Consider the following 13,149-nt stretch of genomic DNA (forward strand, 5'->3'; position numbering starts at 1 on the left):
TCACCGAACACTTGGAACACTTGAACCTGAACAACAGAGAAAATATGGCAGCAGAATCATCAAACCCTTCCCCCACAATGAAGCTATTGTTCATAAAATACCAGTACGACAATGAGCAAGGTGCCAAGATCTACAAGGATGGAATGGACCGCTATTGTGTGAAGATAGAGGAGAGACCTAGTGAGTTCAAGGACTTAGTGCCTGTGAGCTATAGCGGAGATAGATATCTAGATGACGAGGGTACCATGTACTTGGTAGTCCTAAACCCTAACATTGTGGACAAGTGGGGATTGATGGGCACCAAAGCCAAAGTAGATGAAGAACTCGAGGAGAAAGCACCAATAATGAACTTCCCTGATGCGAGGTTAAGAAGAGAGAATGAAACTACAAGGATCAACACTGATAACATCTATGTGGGGCTATACAAATATAATAATGGGGAGCAAGATCTCTATTATAGATGTGAAGAACCCTACACCGGAGAGTTGACAGACCAAAAAAGACTTTATGTCTTTACCTACACCGAGGGATCGGAAGTGAAAATTGCCGCTTACGACAAGTATGGGAGGCAATACTCAACAATGGGCAAGAAAGAATTAGAAGGATATACATACTTTGGGGGACCACTACATCAGTATTATGTTACTTCTAGCTCACAAAGACCAGCACCAACAAATGGAGGGCAAAACCCAATGACGATAGGAGGACAAAGAACTCAGGCTGCTGACTCTTTCAGTCAACCTCAGTACTCGAAGCCCGGACCAATGGGATCATTACATTCCAGAGAGTCAATGGATACGAATCGAGGTAGTGCAGTTCCAATCCCTACATATACCACTCCAGGTCCAAGGTTCGAAGCGGAACCATCACATTTACCTCCTAGTAGTAGATTCAGAGCAGGGGAACCGACAAGGGTAACCCATGAAGTCCATGATGCTAGAGAAAGCTTTAGCCGCGACACAGGAGCAATGAGATTGGTTTTGTCGCCTTTTTTGAGCGTAGATAGAAGCTACTGCTTTTAGGCGAAGCTCATCTAGCTTTTCCAGGTCATCTATTCTATCAGACAGCTCGTGCCTTGTCCACTCTAGATCCTTAGCCACCCTTAAGGTTGAAATCAAGAATTCTATTGGTAAGATAGCATTTAGCCCAAAAACCATGTTATATGGGGTCGTTCCTATTGATGTTTTATATGCTACCCTATATGCCCATAATGTTGAATGCAACTTCTGGTCCCAGTCAGTTCTCGACTCAGATACAATCTTCGTAAGGACCGTGCATATGGTTTTGTTTGTTGCCTCAGCTTGTCCGTTTGCTTGTGGATGATACGGGGCTGATTTCCTATGGATTACCATGAATTCATCTAGAAGGATCTCTATCACTTCATTTATAAAATGTGTACCTCTATCACTCACAATTTCTATTGGCAATCCATATCGTACAAAGACGTATTCATATAGAAATTGTGCCGTGGTCCTGGCATCTGCTTTTTGAGTTGCCTTTGCTTCGACCCACTTTGTTAGATAGTCTGTAGCCACAACGATGTATTGTGCATGAGTCTTATATGCAGGAGGTGAAATGGGTCCGACATAATCAATCCCCCATTTTGCAAAAGCTCTTTTATGTTGATCTTCCAGTGCTATGGCTAGCTCGTTATATCCTGAAAAACCATCAAGAAAAGAGTATGCTGTTTTCCCTGATACACGCTCTAGAACATGATCAGTTATCGGCAGGGGATAATTGTCCCTGATTGTTGCAGCATTCACTTTCTTTAAGTTGACACACACTCGGAGTTTTCCGTTCTTCTTGGGTACTACCACAATCGGAGATACCCAATCGGTGTGTTCAATCTCGTATATGAATTCAACTTCTATTAGCTTATCTATCTCTTCCTTGATTCGCTTAGCAAATGTATCATTATATGTGTATGGTCTCTGTCTGCTAGGCTTTGCATCTTGTTTTAGTGGGATTGTGTGTTGGCATATCAATGGGTCAACTCCCTTTAAGTCCTTATAAGACCATGCAAACACATCCCTATACTCTCTGAGAAGACTCAAAAGTCTCTCTTCCTCGTCTGGAGACAAATCTGTGGCTATGTACACCGGTCTAGGTGGCTCACCTGGAGCTGCTAAATCAACTTTTTTTGCATCCTCCGGTCCGTCATAAGATTCGTTCTCTTTTCTCTCTCAAATAGGTGGGGTTAATACCACCTTCCTATCCTCTATTGTGAATTTCCTATAGTGAGAGGGAACATCCATGTTTTCCTTGATTTTGGTGTTTTCGTCCTCTCCACTCTCAATTTTTGTCGTCCAAACTTCTTTCAGAGTTTTCTTGAGCTCTCTGTACTTGTTTCTACGTTCTAGCTTGGACTCCGTGTGTTCTCTGTTGCGCTTGTTCTTTTCTGATTTTTCAGTTTCAGTTTTCGTTCCATTCCTTTGAACTCGATTTCTTGAGCCTCTTTTGTCTTTTTGTAAGCTCTTTTGATCATTGCCTCTCATTCTTCCAGAAATCTTGTCCTTAACACAATCTTCTGCCTTTACTAGCATTAGGAATTGATTTTTTTCCCTTATTCTAGGCATTGGATTGGTTCTAACCCCTTTTGTTTTTCTCTTTGCTCTATAGCGTTTCTGGCGTTGTTTAGTTTGGTTCGGAAAATCATAAAATCGGACATCCGTTATAGTTTCTTCGTTTTCGCTTGAATTGTCCATTGACTCGTTGTCTGCTTCATTTCCCCACTCAGGATGATCGGGAATGTCGTGAAACACCTCCTCTTCATCTTCCTTTTCCAGTGTATCGTTCTTTTCAGTTTCTTTTTTGAGTACAGTTCTCAACATGAAGTACGGAACCACGTCGTACCCGTCCTTGTCACAAAATTTTATTCTGGGACCATCCGGAATTGCACAAACATCTAGGGTTGCTAGAATGTGTGTCCATTCTAATGGTTCAAGCGTGTCCTCTGGAAAGGGTTCTCCTATATAAGTTTCGTCTTCGATAGCCCTTTCTAAAACACATTCTTCTCGTTTCAGACTTCCACATTTCGAAGCTCCACACATCCATAACTCCTTGGGTTTACCTAACCAAGCTGGAAATTCGGATCCCGCCAAAGTAGCTGAATCAAACTCCTCCACCGGTGTTCGGTTCACATCTTTGTAGCTATGGTCTTTCAGGTTCACACGTGTAGTGGTTTCCATATTTCTCAGGTATATGTGATCGTAGCCCCAATCCTGGACCATTTTCAACTGTCTCATGAATGGTCTTTCCAGTATGATATCATAGTTATTCTCCTTGCCAAAATCGACAATAGCAAAAGTATGTTCGTATTCAATGCCGCAAGAAGTCACTACAACTTTCTCTAATAACCCCATAGGTTTCTCCATGTGTCCATCTGCTAATTGGTTTCCCCCATTTTTTCCAGATTTCTTTTGTAGCAATGGCTACCCCAGCTTCGTTGTCTAGTATTGCCATCGTCTTCACTCCTTGGAATTCAACTGGTAAGGTTGTATTCCCCTCTTCACCTTCGCAATACTCTCCGACCTTGTTTAAGGGTACAGGCTTAGCGTTCTTTTGTGGTTTACTCAGCTCTTGTATACCCTCATGCAGTCTCGATGTTGGGTCTTTTATCCCGAATTTCTCCAAGAATTTTCCTACAGTGGTCCACATATGTGGTCTTAGCCTCAAAAGATCAGCTAGAGTGATAGTGCATGTCACTGGTGTTGACAAGATCTCTATCAATCCTTGCGAGTCCATGACTTTTTCTGATGAGATTCTTCGTGAGGGAAGTGCTCTAATCTCGGATTTTGCTTCATACTCTCCTAAGTATGAAGGTAAGGTATTCATTGAATGAGGTTTGCTCTCCATTGTTCTAACAGAGCCCCCATCTCCCCAGTAAGATTTCAAATCCAAGTCCACTTGAGATCCTGCCTCAAATTCCACTATGGGAGGATTCCTGATGTCCTTTGCCCAATTTGTCTGATTAGCTTGGCAACTTAGCTCGTTTGCAAAGTTTGCCTCTCTCACTTGTTTCCAAAATTCATTGTAATCCTCATCTCTTCCGTAAGACCTCTGTATGACTGGATGAAAACTCTCTATCTCCTGATCGGTTGTGTTCAATACTATGCGGTCATCCTTGTGTGTATTTTCAGGCTTTTGTGCACTGGGAGTCTTTTGAGCTACCCATGAATCGACAGTCTCTTGCTGAATTGGGTTTTCCGTTCCACAATTCATTGTTTCTTTTGGTGGTTCTAATAAGGCTTGTGCAGTCTCGATCATTCTCTGGCACATTTCAAGTCTTTGCTTTTCCAATTCCGCGTTTGGGTATGTCATCCACCTCTGTTCTTGTGTTTGGTTGTTCTTTAACCTAGCTTCGTAAGCTCTCATCAGTGCGTCCAATGGTTCGTGCACTTTGTCGACTAGCACTGATCCCCCTGAGCTTAAGCTCGTTGTTTCTTTGATACTCTTTTGTTTCGTTCTTTCCGGGCTCATCTCTCGTTTCCCGTTTTGACTCTCAAGTTTTTCTAATCTATCTTTAGTTCGCTTTAGTTCCTCAGCTAGAATAGCGTCTTCACGTTCTTTTCTCAACTTCATGCGTGCTTTTCTAGCTTTCCATGTGTTTCTCTGACTCCGCGGTCCTTGACTAACCACTTCAGTCGCTAACTTTCCATTCTCAGGTTCTCTAGTGGTTTTCTTAGCTTGAGCTCTAGTAACAACTTGCGTTGGTATCAGAGTTTCATTTTCAGACCCACTGCTGGTAGGAATAGTTTCTAGCATATTCAATGTCGTCTTTTGCACCTTGTTTGGATTCTTTGAACAATCCTCAATGAAGTGAGTAACCCCACACTCAATGCAATAAGCGTTAATTCTAATGATTTCCGTATGTGGACAAACATTCATCAGATGGTCACCTTCACACTTGTAACAGGGTCCTCGTGCTGGTCTTGGTCCCATTTGATTCGTCCTTTGTGGATAGGATGGTCTTTGTCCTGTTAACCCTCCATGAGCTATGAACATCAATGTTCTTGCGTCCAAATTGTATCTCTCTTCATCAGAAGCACTTGTAACTGTTGGTGTTCCAACATTCCCAATCATGCCCCATGGTTCTGGTTGTTTGGGTTCTTCTGGTGGGTAATACACAGTTGGAGACATGGGTGCACCAGATTCTTCGTAATAGGCTTGAACAGGCACTAGGGCTTGTTCTCCCTGATTCTCTAAGGTTGGTGCATATCTAATGCCCACTGATCTTGCTCCTGGTAAAGGTGGTTGTTGTCCCAATACCGGTTGCGGTCTTTCTATCCCCATAGGTCCTGGTACATTTCCCGTTGGGTATCGAGGTACCGAATGTACTTGAGGTGGTGCTAATTGAGCAGGAGGTGCATACTGACGCTCCCTTACATACCCTTTGTTGTAATAGCACTCCTCTGTTGGATGGTTTGTCCATTTTTGTTCAATAGCACACCATTTCAGTGTTTTTGGCAATGGTTTTTGGTATGGTGCCATCCTTTTTAGAGCATCTTCTATCATTTGCTCTACATTTGGCATGGTTGTTGTTTGAACATTCTTTTTAGTGGTAGTCTCGCTCGCTACGGAGGAGGAGCTACTGGATGCAAAATCTGTATCCGCTGACACCTCTCCATAAACCGTACAGTTATCCACTAAGTACAATGCTTCTCTCGTTACTTGCTCGAAACTTGTACAAGCTTTCAAGTGCAAGTCCTTCTTGAGAGTGTCGTTTCTCATTCCCTCAATAAAGAGAACAGATAGTCTGTCATCTTGTGGTCGTTCACGTACTGGACATCTCTCAATGTATTGTTTGAAGCGAAGTGAAGCTTCCTTCACTTTTTCGTGTTCTCTCTGTTTAAAAGCATATATTTGTGAGACCGTATTGTGCTTAATCCCTCGTTTTGAGAATTCCTCAGCAAACTCTTTTAGCAAATGGTCAATGTCATGGAATCCCCCTATGTTCAGTGGTTGAAACCATGTCAATGCCGTACCTTCCAGAGTAAGACCAAATCCCTCGTATTGTGTATGGAAATCGGTTATCTGCTCAACTCTTAAGACTTGCTTAAAGAGTGACACATGTGCATACGGATCTCCTGAACCACCATACTTCTTTGGCATACACTTCGCTACTTGAGATGGTCTCATACGTCTATGGTCTGCTTTGATAAGCATGTGAGGACTAAAGAGTTTAAGGTTGGGGACTATGTCCTAGTTTACACTCTGAAATAGCATGCTAAGAAGCTTAAAAAGCGAGGGATGGGACCTCTGGTGATTAAAGATCTATCACCAAGTGGAGCCGTCAAGCTTGCTACATTAGACGGAGAAGAAATGCCCAATTGGATTAGTGGATGCAGAGTGAAAAAGTATCTTTTGCCGCTAACCCAAGACATGCTTCTCAAAATACATCAAGAAAAGCTGCGTGTCCAGAAAAAGAAAATGATTTTGGAGGAAGCGCAAGCCGAGGCGAAAGAAAGAATGGAGAAAAGAAGACTACTACGTCAGAAACACCGCAATGAAGGAGCAATACGAATAAACGTAGTCAATATAACAGAAATGGATAATGACAAAGAAGAACCCATCATTGAATGCAAAGTAGGAACCAACCAAATCAAAGCCAGAGCACTATTGGATTCAGGAGCTCAAGCTAACCTACTTTCACTCAGTTTGTATAGACAATTGACAAATGACACTAAACTACAAATTGCCAAGCAAGAGTTAAAGAGTTACTCTGAGAATTCAATCAAAACTATCGGATGCACAATGTTACATATACAGATTAACCAGTATGTGTATCCGCAGATGTTTTACGTGGTTGAAGACCAAGCTACACAACAACCATTATTGCTAGGACAACCATGGCAGAAGCAATACAATGCAATGATTGACTGGAGTTCTAAATCAGTGCTTATCAAATACGAAGGTGAAAGTCAATCAGTTAAGTTCACCAAAGGAGAAGAGCCAACTTCAAAGGACAAATCCAAAGACAAAGGTAAACAACAACCAGAGAAAAAGAAGAAGCAATGGCAACCAAAAGTTTCTTTACAACCGGATTACTCTTCGACGAGGAATTCCCAACAGTGGATAAGGAAGACAAGCAATAATATAACAGCTCAACCTTGGGAAAAAACGGAGTCAAAGTTGGTATGGAGACCAAAAAAGGTTGTGCCAGAGAACACAAAGGTGGAAAACAAAGTCTTCAATACCAGACAACAGAGTGATTCCAGACAATCAAGGACAGTGAAACAGATCTGGATTCCAAAGAAGTTCATGACGGCACAAAACTATAGCAAGCAAATTTGGATCCCAAAGATTTGTAAACAGGAACTCCCTTCAGTACAATCAACGGACACTCCTAGGTATTTCAAGTCGAGGAAATCAACACAAAGAACAAAGCAGGTTTGGGTCGCAAAGAGTTTGTGGCAAGCACAAGTGAAGCGGAAGCAGATTTGGATTGTGAAAAAGAACAACAAAGTAAAGAAGAATCCATCTACTGATTCTACTACCGAAGTGCCAAAACCAACCCAAAACCCGACCACCAATCCTTCAATCAAACAAAGAGCAGCTTTATTGAAAAGACTGTTGTATCATCGCTCTGCAATTGGATTGGGAACTTATGACCAAAACAACTACAATGCTTCGCCCACAGACACTTCATAGTCGTTCGGGAGGACTCAGACTAGGAGGGGGGGAAGGTATACAGGTATACAGGAGTTACAAAGCAGCTACAAGCGCCAAAAACAAAGAAAAACAAAAATTATATTACAAGGACAGTGTTTTACATGATTTTGCAATTTTTATGTTTGATTGCGGATATTGATAATATTTATGCCCTTATATACCTTGTTTTGCAACAAGAAGAGATCAAATGATGAATTTGGGTCTCTAGACGTGTAAATATCACTAAATAAGAGTGTTTTTGGAGCAAAAAAGTGAAAAAAAGTGGTAATCCAAGTCCAGAAATCACAAATAAGTGTATATTTATATACACAGGGTTACCAGCTATTTATCGTGTATGTTTGGAATTTTTTGGCTTCAATTTGCTATTTTTCTTTATTTTTTATGATTTTCTTAATAAAAGTAAAAGAAAAATAAAAAAGCAGGTGAAATGAGATCGGAAAAAAGAAAAAGAATAGACGGTGATGGTCCTAATGACAAGGGCAACCCATGGTAAAAATTGGGTACAATTCTGAAAAAGTTGCGGAAAGCCCGAAATGACAGAATTTTGGCAAAGTGGACAGATTTCTCGGAAACAGGTCAAACGGAGTCCAAATTGAGAAATTTCAAATCCTAAAGTGCATTTCACGACGAGATAGGAGCACATGTCAAATTTGGTAACAAGTGATCTGGGAAGTCCGAAGTTAAGTATTTTTCACTTCACTTTCAAGCTCATTTCCACTATTACCTTCTTGGAGAGAGCAAAGAGCACACAGGAGCATCCGACATTCTACCGCCTTCTACGACTGCTACGAGAGCTCAGAGGACACCAGACATGAGAGGTAGACTCGTTGCCATAAGCTTTTGATGCTTATCGTTAACTTTTGTCGCGAAAACTGACCAAAACCAAGAAACAAGAGCAGACGGGGAATGGGGAAGAACGCTAGGTAGGGGCACAACCGCCTAACCAAACCTTGCAAGAACTTAGAGGTAAGCTACCCTAACATAGAAGATGGGTTTCTAACACTCAAAGCTCGAGAAAGAACGACTTGAAAAACCCTAGGTCAACAGAGCCTGCAAGAGGCAAACAGGAAAAAGTTGTCGAAACGACACAAAACTTCTCAGGAAGCTTAACAACATCGAGGGCAATGCAACCATGGAGTATCTCCGGGTTTGGATCACCAAAAGTAGGTCGGAACAACCGATTCGGCTGCGGACACACAAAGCGTCATTTTGGCATAACGGCTAAAATTGACGACCAAATGACATGAAACTTCACAAGCAACTTCAAATATACATGGATGACTTATGTTTGCAAGCAAAACCCAAAAGAAAGCTGATTCACTTACCGATGGTGAAAAAGACGCTTTCGGGCAACCAAATGGAGAAAGATGGAGAACGGGGAGCCAAAGTCAAGTTCAACCAAATAGGTGGCTTCACAACATATCCAATGAGCTGGAAATGCAACTCTCGAGAAGAAAAGTTGAAGAAATTCAACTCCAAGGCAAAAAGACGACTTCGGAGACTGAAATGCCTATAAGGGGGCTTTTTAGCTAAACTAATGACTTTTTAAGTTGAAAACTAGTTAGCAGGGCTTAGGGCACTAGCACAAAGCATTCTTTGCACAGAAAGACCAACATTTCAAGAAAAGACATCATACGCGTATGATGTCTCACAGCATGATTTTCACATCCATTTCACCATTTGAGTACATAGCCTAATTCCACATGTTAATCACATCCTATGAACCAAGTATCATGAGAATTGGAGTTAGAAAACCCAAGGAAACCAAAAAAGACGCAAAGTAGGCCATAAAATTGATTTTTGGTCCTAATTTTGTCAAAATAACTCCAAACTCATTGAAACTTTGTAGGATTGTTGATTAACACATCTATAAACTATATGGAACCAAAAAGCACCATTTTGACACAAAAGACATCATACATGTATGATGTCTATTTGCACTTACAGAGCCAAAACTGCTCATTTGTCATCATACATCCATTATATATATCTAATACATGCTACATATGAAGTTTGGAACCATTTGGTCAAGTGGAAACCCCATTAGCCCAATTGAGGGAAAATCCTTCATCCAAAGCCTATTTTAGCCCAAATTCAACATACTCAAGGCCAAACCAAGATTTGAGTAGGGACAATCCTTCACTAGTACATGGGGAGTCCACAGAACCAATCCCATGAAAAATTGATGAAAAAGACATCATACGCGTATGATGTCTCCAGAGCCATTTTTAGCCCAAAATCTATCCAAAATTCATAAATCCACTGAATAAGCCTATCTAAAGCCATATCCAAGCTTATAGGGAAATTTGGTCCAAAAATACACTAAAAGACATCATACGCGTATGATGTCTCACTATGTAATTTTGGCACCTCAGGGCTTCAACCACCAAACAGAAGTGATCTACATGCCATTTGAAAGTGAACCACCAAGTTTTATCCAATTTGGATCATAAAATCCAATTCCCTTTCAAAATTTTGCCAAGAGCCTGAACTGGACTAAACTGGCCAAAACTTGACCAAATGGGATCCAAACTCAAGCATATGATACTCATGTATACACTATCAGCTACAAGCACAACCAATATGAAGTCATTTTGACACAAAAGACATCATACGCGTATGATGTCTCCAGCATGATTTTGAGCCCAGTTTGCATATTTTTTCACCTACCCTGCATCCTTAGGCCCTGAATAGCTCATGTTTCAATTTTCAAGTCATTTGAATAGTTAAAAGCTTCATTTCGGCTTTTAGTACTAAAAAGACGCTAACTTCTGAAATTGGAGTTACAGGATCCATGGATTCCGCCAAGTTATCGGCAACGAAGAGAAAAAGACCGACAATCAAAGATGCTCTTGTAGAAGCGGAACCCTTTGACATTCCAGCAGAAACCCTCAAGCCAACCAAAACTTGGGTGGAGGAAGCAGTACTGGAGAAAGAGGGAATAAAGATCTACCAGGGGACTTTCAGAGATCCTCAAGGGCAAGCGGTGGATATACCGATGATCCCACAAGAATTGGTGGATTATAGCAGGTCAGAGAACATCAGCAGGTACCTGGAAAGGGCAGACTTGTACAGATTCTTCACCTCGAGACCATCAGGTGTAGATACAAGAAGAGTGTATGAGTTGGCAACCTCCATTCAGAAGGATGGGAAAGCCACATTGACGGCAATAGATGGAGAGAAAGTAGAGGTACAGATCACTCCACAGCTCATTGCAGATGCATTGAAGCTGCACAACAAAGGGAGCTTTGTCAGGGAAAGAAGGGAGGCTATAGAGGTTTATGGGTCCAAGAAACAGAATGCAACTTATGGAGATATGGCAGACCAAAGAGCGGCAACCCTTTGCCGACTGTACAACCAATTTCTCCATATTTGCAGTAAAAGACCGCAAAAGTATACGACACCGCCCCATGCCATTGCAACTACCATCACATGGGCATTGAAGAGCAATATGCCAAAAGAGGTGAATTACGCTCAACACATCCATGAGCAAGTAATTGCCATGCACAACGAGAAGCCAAAGTATATAGGAGGAGCTGAAGTTCTGACAAGAATAGCTTATGAAGCTATTGGAGCCAGAGATCAATGGCCAAAAGTTCCCTCCCAGAATGAGTGGCTTAGAGAAGCCGATGAGGAGGAAGAACAGCCTGAAGTATCCAAGAGGGCGTCCACAAGAGCACGCAGGAAACTAGAAATAGTTTCAGAACCTGAAGAGAATGTGGATGAGCCGCTTATGAAGAAAGCAAAGAAGAAGGTTGCTCCCAAGCAAACCAAAAGTCAGAAAGCGGCAAGAATGGAAAGACTGGTGGAGCAGTTTAGAGCAGAAAGAGCTCTAAAGGGGGACTTTGAAGAAAAGTGGGTGCCAGACCCCACTAAAGTCGGAACTAGCTCAGCCAGGCCACATGTTGATCAATATGATCAATATGTTAGAGCTTATGAGGAGTCAGAGGCTATACTGGAGCAGCAACCTGTCGAGCCATACACTGAAGAGGAAGTACAGCTTTTAAAAGCTGAGCTGAAAAAGGACGACAAGGGGAAGAAGAAAGTAGATGAGTCTACTGAACCTCAAGAGAAAGACGGGCAAGCAAACAAAGGGAAAGCCAAGATGACTGAGGAAAATACCCCCTCCTTTACTGATGTACCAAGCCCGAAGAAGACGGAAATCATTGTGGAAGAGACCACAGTAGAGATGGACACGGCTGGTATGGAAAAGCTGGAGGCCGGGACCAAGAAAAAGGAGATAGATCCAATTCAGCAAAAGAAAAACGATTATGAGGATCTGGTAGCGATAGGGTACACTGAAGAAGAGGCCCTTGAGGCAGTCTATGGGATCCACCTACAAAAACAAGATGATCGGAGAGGGACAGAGGAAAAAATAAAGAGTACAAAAGAGAGTGAAGAGAAACTGGACGAGCAGAACGTACTAGAAGAGCCGAAGCCAGTGGAGGTGGTGGCAGAAAAAGCTTTAGAGTTGACAGATGAAGATGAAAAAGACATGCACATGGTGCATGAACTGCTCAACAAGATCAAAGAAAGATCCAAGGCAAAGGAAGTGGAGATTGAGACAGCCAAACAAAGGGAAGCCGAGTTGAAGAGGAAATTAGAGAATGCTATGACTGAATCTGAAAGACATAAAGCATCACTCTATGACGCAGAAAACGAGAGAGACGGCTTGATACTCCAGCTAGCCGAGGCTTCAAGAGAGGTAACAAGTGCACAGGAAGCAAGGGAGCGGATGGAAGACGACTTGGAGGCGGCTAAAGATGAGCTCATTGAGCTAAAGGAAAGAGTCGAGCTCCAAGAAAGAACAATCACTAGACTCAGGACTACCCCTAGAGCTAGCAGAGCAGGAACCGAACAAGAGGGAGCTCTTGTACCAGCTCTGGAAGACCAGGTCCGAAGCTTACAAAGAGAGCTAAGATTAGAGCAAGTGCAAAGGTTGCACATTGCGGAGGGATCATTGGCAGCAAAGGAGAGGCTCACTTTAGAAAATCAAACACTAAGAACAGAGAATGAGACCCGCCGCAAACAGCTCCAAGATCTACAAGAGCAACAAAGAAGAGAGACAGAGACACCACAAGAAGAATCAGGTGGAGCAGCCATAGAGCTACCAGAAACTGGAGAGGCAACCACAATTGAAGATCCAGCCCCAGTTCACGAGGTGGCCTCGACTTCAGGAATCTTTGAAGAAGAAGAACAAAGGCTCCATGACCAAATAGCAAAGTCAACAGAGGAGAGTGCCAAGGCGGAAATGGAGTGGGAGAGGAGACTCCTAATCTACATTAGACTTCAGGGATTAGACACAAAAGTGCTCCATGAAGAGTGGATGCAACCCAGCCTGCCTTTCCCATTGATGAAGTTTGAAGTGATAAAAACGAAAAAGAGAATAGAGGAGGAGCATATGTCGCTCTTTACGAAGGCGACATCACAAAAGAGGAACAATCAAAGAAGATTGTAGATTCGCAGCCTAGATGGAGG

Source organism: Adiantum capillus-veneris, chromosome 7, assembly GCF_014529385.1.
Source record: "Adiantum capillus-veneris isolate H3 chromosome 7, ASM1452938v2, whole genome shotgun sequence".
NCBI classification, from domain to species: domain Eukaryota; kingdom Viridiplantae; phylum Streptophyta; class Polypodiopsida; order Polypodiales; family Pteridaceae; genus Adiantum; species Adiantum capillus-veneris.